This window comes from Aotus nancymaae, unplaced genomic scaffold (genome assembly GCF_030222135.1).
Source record: "Aotus nancymaae isolate 86718 unplaced genomic scaffold, 86718_ANA_hifiasm-v0.15.2.pri h1tg000064l_0, whole genome shotgun sequence".
Taxonomy (NCBI): Eukaryota; Metazoa; Chordata; class Mammalia; order Primates; family Aotidae; genus Aotus; species Aotus nancymaae.
The window spans coordinates 13,118,164-13,135,064 of NW_026988478.1; the positions used below are offsets into that span (position 1 = coordinate 13,118,164).

The window sequence follows — 16,901 nt, forward strand, 5'->3', positions numbered from 1 at the left end:
GCATGTCTCCAAGGTGGACTGTGTACGATAATCCCCTGGGGAGCAGAAAGCAGCCAGGAAACTTGCCATTCTATTTATTTTTCTCTGATGAAAAGGCAGATTAAGCTTTATTAATATGCTGTTTAGACTGATACCAGTACTTTTACAAGTCAAAATGTCAGACTGCCTGGGGTCACATTTGATATGGGCATTCCCACAACCGGGGGCCTGACTTGCTTCTTGATTAGCGTCCACTGTGATTTGTGGGGCCTGATTAGGTGGACTTATGAGCTCTTTTATCTGCATTCAACTAAACCTCACAAAAGGCACACATGACTTACCAGGAGTCCTGCTGGGAAACCACAGATTGAAGATTAAAGTAGAAAACTTGAGCTCATGTGAATGGCAGTAGCTCTGTGCTATTGCTGCTGCAAGTCCTCCTGAAAGTTCTCTGCAGCCCTCCCTTAATTCGACCCTTCAGAGTAAAGACCCTTTGAACACCAAGTGAGAAAGTAGGTGACTTTTGAAATAACACAAATCTTGGAAAGAATATTTTGAACATGGGTGTTTTTTAAAATGTCTATCATTATGGGATGTTGTTGTCAGAATGAATGTGTGTAACCTATAAAATTCTCTCTACCTTTCTTAAAACTTGGAAGTAGATTGGGAGGCGGAGGCAGGCAGATCACCTGAGGTCAGGAGTTTGAGACCAACACGGAGAAACCCTGTCTCTACTAAAAATACATAAATTAGCAGGGCATGGTGGTGCATGCCTATAATCTCAGCTATTTGGGAGGCTGAGGCAGGAGAATCGTGTGAACCTGGGGAGCGGAGGCTACAGTGATCCAAGATTGTGCCACTGCACTCTAGCCTGGGCAACAGAGTGAGACTCTGTCTCAAAAAACAAAAAACAGAGAACTTGGAAGTAGAATTTTTAGCGTGTTTAAAATGTTTCATAGGAAGAGTTTGAGTGGGTCTTTGACCTCAAATTGTTTTAAATGCAACATTTTCCTGTTGTTCTATAAAGAACAACTGTGTGACATCAAGAAGGGCAATTTCCTGACCAAATCTTGTCAGAAAATCTTTGTATTTTAGGTGGACAGAATTTAAAAAAATGAGTATTGTGATTTAGCAAGTGCAGCTGTTGGCTCTACTTGTCTTCATAAGATGTTTTTGACAATGGCAGTCATTGAAACCAGGTATTTATGAGATAAGCTGAATTTCCAGTCACTCTTTAACACAAGGAACAGCAATCACTGTGTTGCAACCTAATAGACCATATCCATTCACAGTACTCACAAGTTAAAATATTATCACTACTCATGTTAGAATAAGAACAGCGAAGTTTTTTATACCAATAATAAATACAGTAAAACGAAATTCGTTTATTACTTCATCTTTATATTATTTTAAAATATCTTTTTGTATGTGTTTTGTACAGTACCTAATTGGCACAGTAGTATCTTGATATCAGATATAATTAAATATGCACTTGTTAGGGCTCTTTTATGCTGGAGAGGTGTGTGATAAAAAAGCATTTGGAAAACACTGTTCTAACATTATTCCATCCTGAATGGAACTTCCTACTCCGGGTTTTAAGTAAAATAGTATAGTGACAGGGTGTGTAGAACCTTTTTATTTAAAGATATTCTTTTTGTTTATTATTTATTTATAACTTGTTTATAATTTATTAAATAAGGTGCTCTATTTTCAGAAATCTGTGTTTTAAAAGCTCTTTCCCGTTCAGAATGTGGCCAGTTCTTGCTTGTGAGGTGCAAGTGGTGGGTTGTTTTCAGGCTGGATGAAGGGCCTCACTTCCACACAGCTGCATCCAGAATGAATTCTAGTTGTGGCCATGGAGTTAAGGTCTTAAGAAAGTCTAATACTTTCTAAAACATTGCCTGGTTTTGCCTTCTCTACTTTTTCTGGTCTCCATTTAGAGAACAGGTATTGGTTTTCAAAAAAACCTTAACGTTTTCCACAGAGGATGCTTGTGTTCTCAGAGGGACTTGTGGCTTATATTCCATTTTCACTATTTCCTGACCCTTGCAGTGATTCAGGATGACTTCGTAACATCTCTTGTCCCAGAGTGCCTTTCATGTAGCTGATACACAAATAAATTGACATTTCTTTTTTTATTTCTCATACACCTGGAATATCAGAGGATATTCTGCAATATTATTCCAGAAAGACATTAGAGCAGTGTGGATATGATGTTGGAAATCTGATAATCTGTTTCTGTTATTATTTTAAACCATTCATGATAGGAGACTAATCCTGGATCCCTCTTTCCCCAGTGAGACCTTCTTTATATTCCACACCCATTACCAAATTCAGCACCATCACACCCAGGGTGCTGCTCGTGGGCTTGCTTATTTCAGGCAGTATTGTTCTTTGTCTCTATACCACCCACCCACCCCTATTTAAGACTTTCTCCACGGGCCTCTCTTGTACTATTTTGGAAAAATCTGGGCCCTTCTTAGGTGGTTTTTTTTTTTATTATAAAAACCATTCTCTTCACTAAAAACAGGCTGTGCCCTGGAAGCTATTTGTGATTAGTCAAAAGAGTGCTTTCCTTGTTTGTCCTCACCACTGCCATTGCCGTTTACTGCTTTGTTCTTTTCCTCTAAGATCATGATAGCAATTTTCTGGTTCACTCCAGCTCTTCTGACTCTCAGAGTTTCTGGGTAGATATTCCTTTTCGTGGTATCTACTTGCCTGCCTACCGAACTACCTACTGAACTTTTTAATTTGGAGATATTCTTCCTAGACTACTTGTTTATAGTTTGTTAAATGTGCTGTATTTCTAAAAACTTTATTTTAGAAGTCCTTTCCCATTTAGAATGTGGCATACTCTTGCTTGTGGGGTGTATATCTCTGATGGTGATAACTACCTACTGAAAACCTTTTATGAATCCTTGACGACTACAAAATTGTGGTATTCTTAGGCCAGATATTTGGAATTCCAGCCTTATTCTGCACAAATCTTATGTGTCAGCCACACTATTTACTAACTAACCTCTTCACTTGTCCCCTGTAATTATCAGACTCTGTACCTGGTACCCTCCCCTTTTCTCATCTCTGCTTACCAAGCCACCCCACAGGCTTATTTCCAGTACACCCCTGTATTAGGGTTCTCTAGAGGGACAGAACTAATAGGATAGATGTATATATGAAAGGGAGTTTATTAAGGAGAATTGACTCACACAATCACAAGGTAAAGCCTCATGACAGGCTGTCTGCAAGCTAAGGAGCAAGGAAGCCAATCCAAGTCCCAAAACCTCAAAAGTAGAGAAGCTGACAGTGCAGCCTTCAGTCTGTGGCCACAGGCCCTAGAACCCCTGGCAAACCACTGGAGTAAGTTTAAGAGTCCAAATGCTGAAGAACTTGGAGTCTGATGTTCGAGGGCAGGAAGCATCCAGCACAGGAGAAAGATGAAGGCTGGAAGACTCAGCAAGTCACCTTCTCCTACCTTCTTCTGCCTGCTTTATTCTGGTTGCACTGGCAGCTGATCAGATGATACTTACCCAGATTGAGGGTGGGTCTGCTTCTCCCCGTGGACTGACTCAAATGTTAATCTCCTTTGGCAGCACCCTCACAGACACACCCAGGAACAATACTTTGCATCCTTGAATCCAAGTCAAGTTGACACTCAGTATTAACTATCACAGGTCCACCTTTTGTCAACTTGAACCCATATGTGTCTCCTGAAATCATACATAATCTTCGAATAAAGATAATAGGGTGATAATTGTGTGTAACATAATCCAGCTATTCTTCATGCAACCAGAAGCACACTAATCCTTAACCTAAATGCTATTACATGAAGCTGACAACATTTAAATGCTGATATGAAATCCATAAATCTTATGTCACATGAGAAAGGAAATAAGATATTTTCCTAGTGCAAGTGTATACACACACAAACATGTTCTGTTAAAAATGAGGGAATATGACAGTTACAGTCCTCATTTATGCAGCTGGTCACATGGCCATAGCTGGTATTGATGACTACCTTCTTCTGCCTGTTCTTTATTCCCTTTTCCCTCACCCAGCACCTCAGTGGGTTGTGGATTTTTACCTGGTAGAGTGACCCAGACCTTCATTCCTGAGAGTTTGAGCCATTTTTAGTCCTGCCTGGATTGGACTATTGTAGTTTTCCATTTACCTTAATCACAGGGCACAGTAATACTAACAGATGCCCCAAGGGATCTCCTGTATTCCACACATACTCCTTACCTCCAGTGTGGAGCAGTAGACTGATTTCATCTTGATAGTCTGGGTCAGTCAACCCAACTAACACTGTAACTCCCTTCTTAGCCTGTTGACTTAGAGGGAGGAGGAGCTCAAAGTGGCCAGGTGGCAATCTTAGCTTCCAGTTTAATGGAATCATTGTTGTGTCTCCTGGTGGCAGCATTCCTCCCTCTGGAACTAACACCTTTAGGTCAACAGAACATAATGTCATGGGAACAGAAAGCAAACGTTTTGCTAGTGGGTCACTAGGGGTGGTGGTGAGTGGTGCCATTTCTGCTTCTGCTTCTACCTCTTGATTCCTAGACCTGCAAATCCTGGCTATGGGAGAAGCAGTACCATATATTGGATGCAGATTCCGAGCATACACAGCCTTCTGGAGAACTTTGCCCCATCCATCATTCTGTCAGTCCAGCTGCTTCAGGATGATGGGGAGAATGAATGATAAGACCAGTGAATTCCATGAGCATGATCCCACCACTGCACTTCCTTAGTTGTAAAGCGAGTGCCTTGGTCAGAGGCAATGCCATGTGAAATACTGTAACTGTGGATAAGGCATTCTGTGAGTCCATGGATGGTAGTCTTGGCAGAAGCATTGCATGCAGGATAAGCAAACCCATATCCGGAGTGAGTGTCTGTTCTGGTGAGGACAAACCACTGCCTTTTCCATGATGGAAGAGGTCCCATATAATCATCCTGCTACCAGGTAGGTGGCTGATCACCCCTGAGGAATGGTGCCATATTGAGGGCTCAGTGTTGGTCTCTGCTGATGGCAAATTGGGCACTCAGTGGTGGCTGTAGCCAGGTCAGACTTGGTGAGTGGAAATCCATGTTGCTGAGCCGATGCATAACCTCCATCCCTGCCACCATAGCCACTTTGTTCATGGGCCCATTGGGCAATGACAGGGGTGGCTGAGGAAAGAGACTAAGTAGTGTCCACAGAATGAGTTATCCTATCCACTTGATTATTAAAATGCTCCTCTGCTGAGGTCTTCCTTTGTTGAACATTCATATGGAATATTAATATCTTTACAGTTTTTAACCACTCAGAGAGGTCCATCCACATACCTCTTCTCCAGATTTCTTTGTCACCAGTTTTCCAATCATGCTTCTTCCAAGTCCCTGACCATCCAGCCACACCTTGGCTACAGCCCATGAATAAGTATATAATCACACATCAGATCATTTCTTCTCTCATGCAAAGTGCCAGGTGCACTGCTTAAAGTTCTGCCCACTGGGAAGATTTCCCTTCACTGCTGTCCTTCAGGGATATCCTAGAAAGGGGCTATAGTGCTGCAGCTGTCCACTTTCGGGTGGTTCCTGCATATCGTGCAGAACCATCTGTAAACCAGGTTCTAGTTTTCTCTTCCACTGATCATAGGGAACTCCCTGTGCAGCCATTGGTGCAGGCTGGGGAAGAGAAGGCTGGATGGCAGTAGTGGGAACCATGGGGATTTGAGCCACTTCCTCATGTAATTTACTTGTGCCCTCAGGACCTGCTCGAGCCTATACCACTTCCATTTAATGATGAAATGCTGCTGTGCATGACCCACTTTATGGCTAGATGGGTCAGAAAGCACCCAGTTCATGATATGCAGTTCAGATTGCATGGTAAGTTGGTGACCCATAGTCAAACGTTCAGTTTCTCCCAACGCCAAGTAACAAGCCAAGAGCTGTCTCTCAAAGGGAGAGTAGTTATCTGATGGCAGGGCCTTGCTCCAAAATCTTGGAGGACTTCGCTGTGATTCACCTATGGGGACCTGCCAGAGGCTCCAAACAGCATCCTCTCTGCCACTGACACCTCAAGCACCACTGGATCTGCTGGGTCATATGGCCCAAGTGGCAGAGCAGCTCGCACAGCAGCCTGGACCTGTTGCAGAGCCTTCTCCTGTTCTGGACACCACTCAAAACTGACAGCCTTTCAGGTCACTCAATACATGGGCTGGAGTAACAAACCCAAATGAGGAATATGTTGCCTTCAAAATCCAGATAGGTCCACTAGGCATGTGTCTCTTTCTTGGTTGTAGGAGGGGCCAAATGCAGCAACTTATCCTTCACCTTAGAAGGAATATTTCAACAGGCCCCACGCCACACCACTGGACCCCTAGAAATTTTACTGAGGTAGAAGGTCCCTGAATTTTAGTCAGATTTAGTTCCCATCCTCTGGCATGCAAATGTCTCACCAATAAGTCCAGTGTGCTTGCTGCTTCTTGCTGACTGTCAGTGTAATGTTATCAATGTTACGGACGAGTATGATATCTTGGGAAGGGAAAAGCGATCAGAATCTCTGTGAACAAGACTATGACACAAAGTCGGAGTTGATATACCCCTGAGGTAGGACAGTGAAGGTGTATTGCTGGCCTTGCCAGCTGAAGGCAAATTGCTTCTGGTGGGCCTTATGAATAAGAATGGAGAAAAAGGCATTTGCCAAATCAACGGCTATGAACCAGGTATCAGGAAATGTGTTAATTTGCTCAAACAATGAAACCACATCTGGTACTGCAGCTGCAGTTGGAGTCATCACTTGGCTAAGCTTATGCTAATGCACTATCATTCTCCAAAATCTCTCTGTCTTTTTCACAGGCCAAATAGGAAGAGCTGAATGGGGATGTGGTGGGAATCACCACCCCTGCGTCTTTCAAGTCCTTGATGGTGGCACTAATCTCCACAATCCCTTCAGGGATGTGGTATTGTTTTTGATTTACTGTTTTTCAAGGTAGAGGCAGCTCTAATGGCTTCCATTTGGCCTTTCCCACCATAATAACCCGCACTGTACCAGTCAGGGAGCCAATGTGGGGGTTCTGCCAGCTGCTAAGCATGTCTGTGCCAATTATGCATTCTGACACTGGGGAAATAATGACCACAGGATGAGTCCGGGGACCCACTGGACCTAAAACTCCATTAACTACCTGACCTCCATAAGCCCCTACTTTAACTGGAGGACCACAATGATGTTTTGGGCTCTCTGGAATCAATGTCAGCTCAGACCTTTCTTGATTCTCCACACCCAGGTGTGCTATTCTTAAACCCTAATGCACTTTAATAGACTATTACCCCATCACATTTTTTCTTCTGTTATAGCTGTTAGGGTATTTGTCTTCTCCACACCAGATTACCAGTCCTGTATGTCACCCATCTGGGCTCCCTGCAATGTCTCCTAACTTCAGCTCAATCCTTCTTGATTACTGTCCCAAGGCTGCCACATAGATACTTTGGTTTTGATGATATTTGATATTATTTTAATCCTTCCTTCTGTTTGCTGAAGATGAATTTTTTGTGTGTGTTCTTCTCTGATAGCTTGGAACATAATCTTACATTTGAATGACTCATGTCTACATGATTTCATTATGTAGTATTTCATTATATTACATTCTCTGAATTGATAGGGTATTTCTGTATTGATATATGAAACTTCTAAATTTTAGCTGCATAAAATTTAATTATGTACAGTAAAAATGTCACCACAAATTCAAATCCTAAGACAAAAAGACTGAAAAAATATATTCAAGACATATTACAAAGGTCTAATTCCTATGATATGCAAAGAGCTTTTACAAATCATTAGGAGGAAGACAATTCAATAAGAAAATTGGCAGAATTCATTTATTTAAAAATAATTATAAATGGTCAGTAAACAGGGGGAAAGAAACTTGATTAATCAAGAAATGGTGGATTAAATGAGATAACATATTTACTTTTGGATCTGCAAAGATTAAAACAAAACATTTGTACCTATATTTGGTAAGGATACAAAGGAACAAGCATCCCCATATACATACCTTTAAAGGAACCGAAATTGCAGTAACCTTTTGAGAAAGCAGTTTGGTAGTTCCCTCTCTATGAATCTGTCCTACAATTATTCTTACATAATTTGGCTATGCTGTTTGTAAGGCATTTTCCTTGCAATATAATTATTAAAATTACTCAATAAGAGGGGATTTGGTTAAAAAGGTATTTGAATATTCATATAGTGGAAAGATACAAAATGGTCCATGGCAGTTCAAAAGAATGCTATAAATGTATGTATTCTGATAAGGAAAGATGTCCAACACCTATGGCTGATATAGGAAGAGATATCGGAAGTTCTCCAGCAACAATTTTTTTTTAAATATAATGTTTGTCTTCTGATTAGTAACATTCACAATTTGGAGGTCTGTGAAGACCAAAATATGGGAAATCTTGTAATCACTCAGTCATAAAAAAAAAAAAACAGGCAAAAAAACTTACCTTTTTATGATTGGAATTGTTTAAAGCCCTGTTTAAGAAATCTGTGTTACTTATTCTCATAGCCACAACTTTTCTGTTGTTATTAGCAAGACAAATATCATGAGTTTAGTAATTGTGCTGTATTATCACTAGCAAAATAAGAGAATTTGCTGTAGAAGAATAAGGATGAAAGTCACTCTTCCAGATTCATGCTATTTATTTTTCATTGGCACACAAAAGGTTGCTAGCATCCCTTGGTCAGGTTCTGCCAGCCCTTTACGACAGTAATTGTATTGTTCCATGTCTTTATTAAGGAATCCCTTGCCAGTGAGTTTTCGGGAGGGACAAGTGTCAGGGAAGGGAAGCCACAATGAAGTACCCCTGATTGAGCAAAGATTACACTGCTCAGGTCATTCTACGAAAACTTGTCAGTTTGCTGCCCAAATAAATGCCTAGAGTGCGTAAAACACAGAGCACAGTGACCCCAGGAAGAAAAATCAATCGCAATTCATATTTCATATGTCTGTAATGACTGTGAGAGCATGGCCGTGGTTTGTTTGCAGGGCAGATTTCCCTCTCCTGTTGTTTCCTTTCTCTTCCCTCTTCTAATGGTGTGTCTTTCACATGCTCTGATTTACAGTGGAGCAAAATTTGTTTTTTTTTTCTTATCCATGTTACCATTCTTATTACTGGTGTCCTGTACTGGATTTGGTAGTGCACTGCACTATAGACAGGCATAGACTGTACACTAGAAGTGGCTGTTTTGCTTTGAGATTCTTGAAGGTTTGGGGTGGTGTACTTTGTTTTGCTTTGAAGTGAAGAAATGGGGTTGTGGAAGAAATCATCTTTTATTTGTAGAGTTATTCATTTATCAGGATTTTAAACATTAAAAGTGAATTTTTACTTGTAGCCGTGATCTTAAATGCTTTTTCATCAGAACAGGGGACCCATAATACCTGCTAATTTTAAAAATCACCCAATCTGTCTATTCTGTCAACCCTGTCTTCCTCCAACCCATCCCCACCCCTTCCCAACACACACACATTCTCATACGAAGCTACTTTTGATTCTTAGCCCTTCTGTGGACTGAGATGTCATAGGGATAGAGAAAATGCTGCTCACTTTATGGATTACTGTTAGGTCAACAAAACTTTGGCAGCATTGATTAACTTGACAGTGAGTACAGCAGTACATTTATCACTTATGGCTGTGCTGTAGAAAATCTAATAAGAGGCAAACAATTCCCTTTAGAGCAGTAACAGGTTCACTGTGGCTAACGGTGCATGCACTGGAAATTTCTGCCTTTAAATTATACCCTTGCTGCTGGTTGGGTCATTGACTCAAAGTGACTGCACTTCCGTAGTCATGCTGTTGCTGTTAATTTCATCACAATTATTTGACCTAAGTATTTAAATTGTTATGAATATACAGTGTTTAAAAATCAGAGTAGAAGAATTAGGTATACTTCTAAGATTATGATTTTAAAATAATAGCTGGAAATAGAGAGTTCTATTGTTTGAGTTCTTATGATGATAAGAATATCACAAGGAATTTATGTCCCATAATCATCATAAAATTTAGTTTATTTCATAATGGAGAACTTTGGGGAAAATTTTGGTCTCAGCTAAATACTTTGTAAAGAAAAGTATTTTTAATAGTATTTGATGTGAAATGATATACAAACATATATTGGTAAGAATTTGGTGGGATATTTCATTGGTTTTTATTTTCTTCATATTAAAGATATCCTGGTAAGACTTTTCATACTTATTCTCCTTTCTCCTGTATAATAAATATCGTTACTCATTTTCCCCATTTATCATTTAGATCTTTAACAATTCACTTCAGTATACATATGAAAAAAATAGGACAAAATATGTTCATTGAATAACAGAAATTATATCTAATGATTAGAGAAGTGTTTACAAGTATGATAAATTTAGTAGACCAGGGTAAAGAATAATAAGATTTGGTTTCTAACTGTTCTGTAATAGTTATCTGAAAAGGAATATTTGATTTATAGGTAATTCATTTCACTTTTATAGCATACAGAAAATCTGAAAACACACTAAAACAAAAGCCGTCTTCTCAGAGGCAGTTCTAATTTCACATGGCAGTGTTTTGTTTTGTTCCTATCAAACTGCTTGTTAGACTTTCAAGAAAGATATCTAATTTATCTTATTTTTATTCCTGTGCTACACTAGAATTCACAGTTCAGCTGGAGATACCCAGTTAAAATGGAAAAGTTCCCAGCTTTTTTAGTGTTTTCAGTTTTGCTCGGGAACAGTCTTCAATTGAGTGCTTTTATATGGTAGCATCTGTAAGATGATATAGTTTTCTTTGTTGGGAGAAAGTATTCTGCTTGAATCAATTGTCAAGAGGTTTAATATAATAAGGCAGCTTGTGGTATGACTGAAAGAAACACTGTGCACAGGAAATTCCCACAGCAGTTTGTTTTTAGAAGAAAAACTGAGTTCACCTGAAACATGAATACATTGAAAAAGCAAGACTTAATAAGGCACAGCTGAGAAAGAGCTGAAACGGTTCCTGTCCAAAGGCCCATGTCAGTTATCTCATCCACTATTTGTCTTTGAAATTCTAAAAGGCATATACACCAAAATTACTTTTTCTCAGGCTTTGGAAAGTACTGGCTTGAATCAGTAACATTCAAGCCTGTTGATGTTAGTATTTTGATTTAATTCAATGAGAATGTATTCTAAGTAATCTACAGGGTAAATATAATGTATCCCTTCTAAAACAGTCTTTTCTAAAAGAGCTACGTCTACCACTCTGGATTTCACAGGTTACAATAGGAGTACCCCCACCACTTGCCCTCATGAACAGAGGCCGGATATTGATTAACTATCACGCTGGCATCAGAACTACTCTTAGGATTCAATTTTTTTGTTGTTTTGCATATTTTATTGATCAAAGTGGTAAATGAGCATCAAGCGTGCAAGAAGACGATGAATTGTTTACTTGCATAAAATAACCTTTCAATAAGGAAAGATGCATGGCTTACACTTTGGTTCTGTTCTGCGGCCCGAAGCAGATGGCATTCAGCTGCTATTGATTTGCTTCCATAGTTAAGGAGCAGCCTGCAACCCGGCATGCCCACTGCATTGTGAAAAGGGATGTAGATCTGGGGACCAGGGTGGAAGCCAAGAAGGGCTGATAAGCCCACCCCCAAATCCTAAAGAAGAAAAATTTTATTTGGAAACCATGCAGATCTACTTAAATGAAAACATGAATTAACATAATTAGATGTGATAGGGCCACTTTATGCACTGGTGCTTTTAAAGAAAGAGTATTTGTGGTCATCACTTATGTAGATATCTCCAGTGAATAACAAATAGAGTAATAATCATAGAATACGAATTTTAAGCATGTGACATTTGAAGAAAACTAAATAAAACCTCTCCTCCAGCCTTTGGGGCAAAATTAGGTAATCTTTAGATACACCATGTAATGCTCACCGTTGAGCTTTCTAGTCTTAAATAAAAGTGAACATGCAAGTTGTGCTGACAGCCCACCTCTCCATGTTTACCAGTTGTGCCATCTCCATTTATCCTGCAGTCCACCTGAATCTTTTGTCAGCAACCACATTTGGTTTTAAAATGTCTTTTGTTAATAGGTAGTTGCAGATGTTGAATTTGTAAATATTTTCCTTGAAGCTGTGTCCAACGATGACTTTATATTGCAAAAACTAAGGGTAGGTAGGCTAACCCACCAATTGTGGGTTTTTTCTTTGTTTTCCAGACTCATTAAATATCAAAAATCCTTTTGTCAAAAACAATATGAAAAGATAGTAAGTATACTTACATCATAAAACATACATTTTATTCAGTAATACACACATTAGTCATGTTTAGCCAACTTTAATTTTTTGGGAATTTTTTTTGCAATTTATAATTTTAAATGTAAGTAACACAAAATGTATAATGAAGCTGTTGCCCGTAATAGCAGAACTCTGCAGACCTACTTTACTGGGCTCTTCTCAGAAGCAACCTGTTATAACAAATAATTGTTTTAAAAGCATTTCTGTAACTGCTGTTCCTTATAATGGAAATGTTTTATTGTGTGCTATTTTTCTTGCTGGTGGAGGAAAGAAGCAAGTTCCTTTTGCTTGATCCCAAGTAAATGTTAGCTTTGTCCCTTCCCAGTATCCACTCCTACCCTGGCAATAAAGAGTTTGGGGGTGAAATTTAATTTACTTGCTGCTTTAACAAAATGAAGTTGCATTTCATGTTTTTGACCTTCTCTTCTTCTAGTACAAGAAAACTCAACAAATTTCTCAAACTTTTCACATAAGAGACAATCTTGACAAGCAGAAGGAGTTTAAGGTGCAAGAGGCACACTTGAAATGCTGATGTGCTGAGTCGGGTGTGTGCCTTGACTAATTTACTTAACTCAGTGCCCGTTCCAGTATCTAGCGTGACAGAGAATACCTACTCCATGATTTGCCCCAGAAATATGAGCTTTCATTTCCAAGGTGGGAAAAGACTAGTTGGCATCAGGCTTGTTGGACCCAGAAGGAAGTTGAAAAGAAGGAAGACCTTCCTTCTACAGGTTGCTGTTGGTGGGGGACAGGACAAGTGTGAGAACAGAGAGCCATTGCCTCTGAGATTGCCAGTGCTCATACTTTGTCCCAGACAAATGGGACCTGTGTCCATGAGGTCAAAGAGAATCCATAAGCTGGAAAGTACAGATGATATTGTAGGGAAGATGCTTGAATAATTCTAAACAAAACTCCCAGCACTCCATTGCCGTGCCAAAGTGTTGACTGAAAATATTAAAGCAAAATTATTAAGGTTAGACCTTGTCTTAATTTATGCAAAACATATGTTATTTGTGCCAATTTGGTATGTTTTTAGTAGATGAGTAGTATTTCTACCTTGATATACCATTAGATATATTAAAAGTGGTATGCTTAATTAGCTTTTTGTTAGAGAAAAGAATTCCTCCCCATTCTCTTGACAACACCCTACACTAAGTATAGCCGTATTTAAGTCTTTTTGCTGACCCAGAAAAAACCTGGTCAGCATCTTCTAGTAGTTATTTAGTCAAATCGTCTGGCAACTTGACTCTTTAATATCAGCTATAGGAAAGTGAGAAGATGAAAAAGATGTTCTTTTAAAAAAGTTTTACTGAGGTATAATTTACATAGCATAAAAAGCACATATTTTAGGTATACCATTCAATCATTTTTAGTAAATTTATAGAGTTGTCTGACCATCAGCACAATATAGTTTTAGAATATTTATAACAACCTCAATATTTGCATCATGCCCATAGAATCTAGTTTTCTTGTCTGTACAGTTTAAGAAATTTTCATTATAAACTTGAGATTTTAAAAATCAAATACATGTTTTGTTTTTTGGGATTTTTTTGTTTTTTTTTTGTTTGAGACAGAGTCACGCTCCGTCTCCCAGGCTGGAGTACAGTGGCATGATTTCTGCTCAGTGTACCCTCCACCTCCTGGGCTCAAGTAATTCTCTTGTCTCAGCCTCCCAAGTAGCTGGGATTAAAAGTGGTGGTGCCTCCCTTTTCTTATCAGTGAGTCTTTGACTCTACTCACTTGTCTGTTTCAGGTTTGGAAGGTGGCTTGTCCTTGGAATGTAGACCATCTTGGAAGGTTGTAGCTGTATCTTAAAATGTGGGTTTTGGAACCTGCCCTTCCAGACAGTCAAGAGAAAGATAGAAGGCAGGAAGTGGAAGAAAGTAATGTAACTTTCATTCTGTTTGTGGCTTTGTCATTCCCTTTGGCACACACATTTGTTTTCCAGGGAAGAATGGCTGGTAGAAAATAGAAGCCTTTCCCATTTTAATTTTGTCCCTGATTCCCTGTAGTAGTGGATTCCAGGGGGAAAAGGAAGGAGAACCTCAATTTCTTGAGCATATCCTGTGTTTCAAGGGCATGCCAGTGCTTCTTACATGGGCTCGAGTTAATCTGAAGGAGCTGTGGTATCATATTCTGCTACTTATTCAGCCTCTGTTTTGAGCAGTTTTTTTTAACACATGTTTAATTGTATTCCATTTAGCATGTAAAATGTATTTTGTGACAAATTAAACTACTTTTTATATTACACAATTTAGAATTATAAGCAACTTAATTATTTGTGCTACTGGAAAAAAATGGGACCTATAGGTAATCTAAAGTAAAAACTGATATCAAAAGCATTTTTTATGAAATGAAATTTTATAGTTATCAGAATATAGGGTATGCTGTCAACAAATTAGGAAAAAGATGCTAATGTTCAGTAGATACTGAGAAGTCTACTGTGGGAGCTGCCCAGCACAGAGCAGGTTGTTAACACATAATCCTTGCCTTTGAGGAATTTAGGTTGGCCATTCAGATATCTAAACGATTATTACAATGTAATATGTATGTTTGAAAGAAGTGTGTACAGTGATATATAGTTTACTGAAGGAGAATGGGATTGATTTGTTTTGTAGGTGGTTCAGAGGAGATACTTAGCTTTCAGCAAAGTCCTTTAGTAGAATAAAAACTGACATTAAATTTAAAGGAATAATAAAGAGTAAGTCTGTTCATAGGAGATTTTCTTGTATTATCTGTGATGGGCAATACATTAAATATTGCATAGGCATTGGATATTTTATTTGAAAAAATATTAACTCTTTTTAAAAAAGCATTTGAATAGTAATAATAGTAGTAGTATTGGTAGTAACAATGCAGTCTATCAGTAGTTATTGATCTGCTTCTCCAAACAGAATTTTGAATATCTACTTCTAAAACACACCTAATTCACCAAGAAATTGAGGAAATCACTACTGGTGCTATTTTTTAGTAAGTAATGTTTTATTCTTAATAGTTAAGAGAATAATTATATAATTAGTCCCAAAATGAGACATATTCATTCTCAAGTGAGCTTTTTCAGCCTTTTTTTTCTACAAGTGCAACAGTTTAGATTGTATTTTGATTATTCTTTCATTTGTATTCATTCCTTTTTTCTCTTAAATGAAATATAATTTAAATTTTGCATATTCTTATTTACTTTTGCATAACTAAAAGTTACCTTATAATTTCTCTTTTGTTCTTTCTCTGTCTTAAGACACTTAGAACCTGTGATCTTTAAGCATTTTTGGATATTTACCTATACCACATACTATCTGCATAAAATATAAACCATTTACCTTAGGCTCTCTTTATCTCAAAATCAACTCCTTTGGAGTCACTGATGAGGGCAGACTTCTAGGCCAAGACTCGGAGTGAGATTACAGTGTTAGAATGACTGGCTATTCAGACTTTATCAAAATCCTTCAAATATAACCAAAAAGTAGTGAACAATTTTTGTTGTTGGTGAAACAGGGTCTCACCCTTTGCCCTGGCTTGAGCACAGTAGCAGGATCATAGCTCACTGCAGACTTGACCCCCTGGGCTCAAGCAATCGTCCTGCCTTAGCTGCCTGAGTAGGTGGGACTATAGGTGTGTGCAACCATGCCCCTACTAATTTTAAAAAACTTTTGTAGAGATGAAGTCTCACTATGTTGCCCAGGCTGTGAGCAAATATTTTAAAACTATGACTGTATTGCTTCTGTTTATATTTAGGGTGAAGTTGTATGTTTGAAAAGGTATACTTTTGAGTTTGCTAAATATTCATATTATTGTGATAGTCATCAGATCAGTAACAGAAGGCCACTAAAGAATCATTGATATCTGTTGGTTTATTATAACATCATCATCAATGTTTTTTTCCAGAGTAATCTTTATTTCTATTAATTAGTGAAAAAATCGCTATTCTGTCAAAACTGGGTTTACTGATAGAGTGTTCAGTCACAGACACACATCCGTCACTCTCCTCGCTAGAGCTTGCTCCCCTCTTAGGTGCTATATGATTATCACAGCAATCTGTTGGAAGCTGTGTCTTGAATATCAGATTTTTCCCTGAAAATATGACTAGCTAATGTGTTCTTAAAGTACATAGGCATTTCCGAGTGTATTGTTAGAGTAGCTGAAATACACCAAAAAAAAAAAAAAAAACCCCACCGTGTTTTTCACTTTTAGACTTCAGTCTATCAGATTGATCCTTCTTTTTTCTTTCCATAAATGATACAGTTAATGGAGCAGAGGATATCTAAGCTTAAAGACACTCCTAAGAAATGAGAGCATTAACCCCAAGTGCACTGAATTCCCTGAACATCTTGCATTCTCCTGCTCAAACTTGAAGTGGGCACCTGCCGTTTAATGTAATTAGTTTCAAAGGGAATGTTGGATCAGTCCTCAGGAGTTTACTCTGACCCAAGAACCCTCATAAGGAAATATCAGTGAGAAAAAACAAGAAAAGTTATCACAGTTGGGAAGCTTCTTCTCATTGCATTATTCAAAGTTGTGTTTTAAAAGAGTCCAGGTTGCTGTCTGACTCAGTTATATTCCAATTGCAGAATTGTACTCAAGATAAATTGCTTTAGTGAGGAGCTATTTTCCTCTTCTAGAAATGAAGACA

The 16,901-nt window shown here is 38.5% G+C and overlaps 1 protein-coding gene across 2 annotated transcripts in view; it reads left to right on the forward strand.

The window, feature by feature from the left end:
• SNX24 (sorting nexin 24) overlaps nucleotides 1–16,901 on the forward strand; it is a 170,477-nt gene that overhangs the window by 127,927 nt on the left and 25,649 nt on the right. The window lies entirely within an intron of this gene.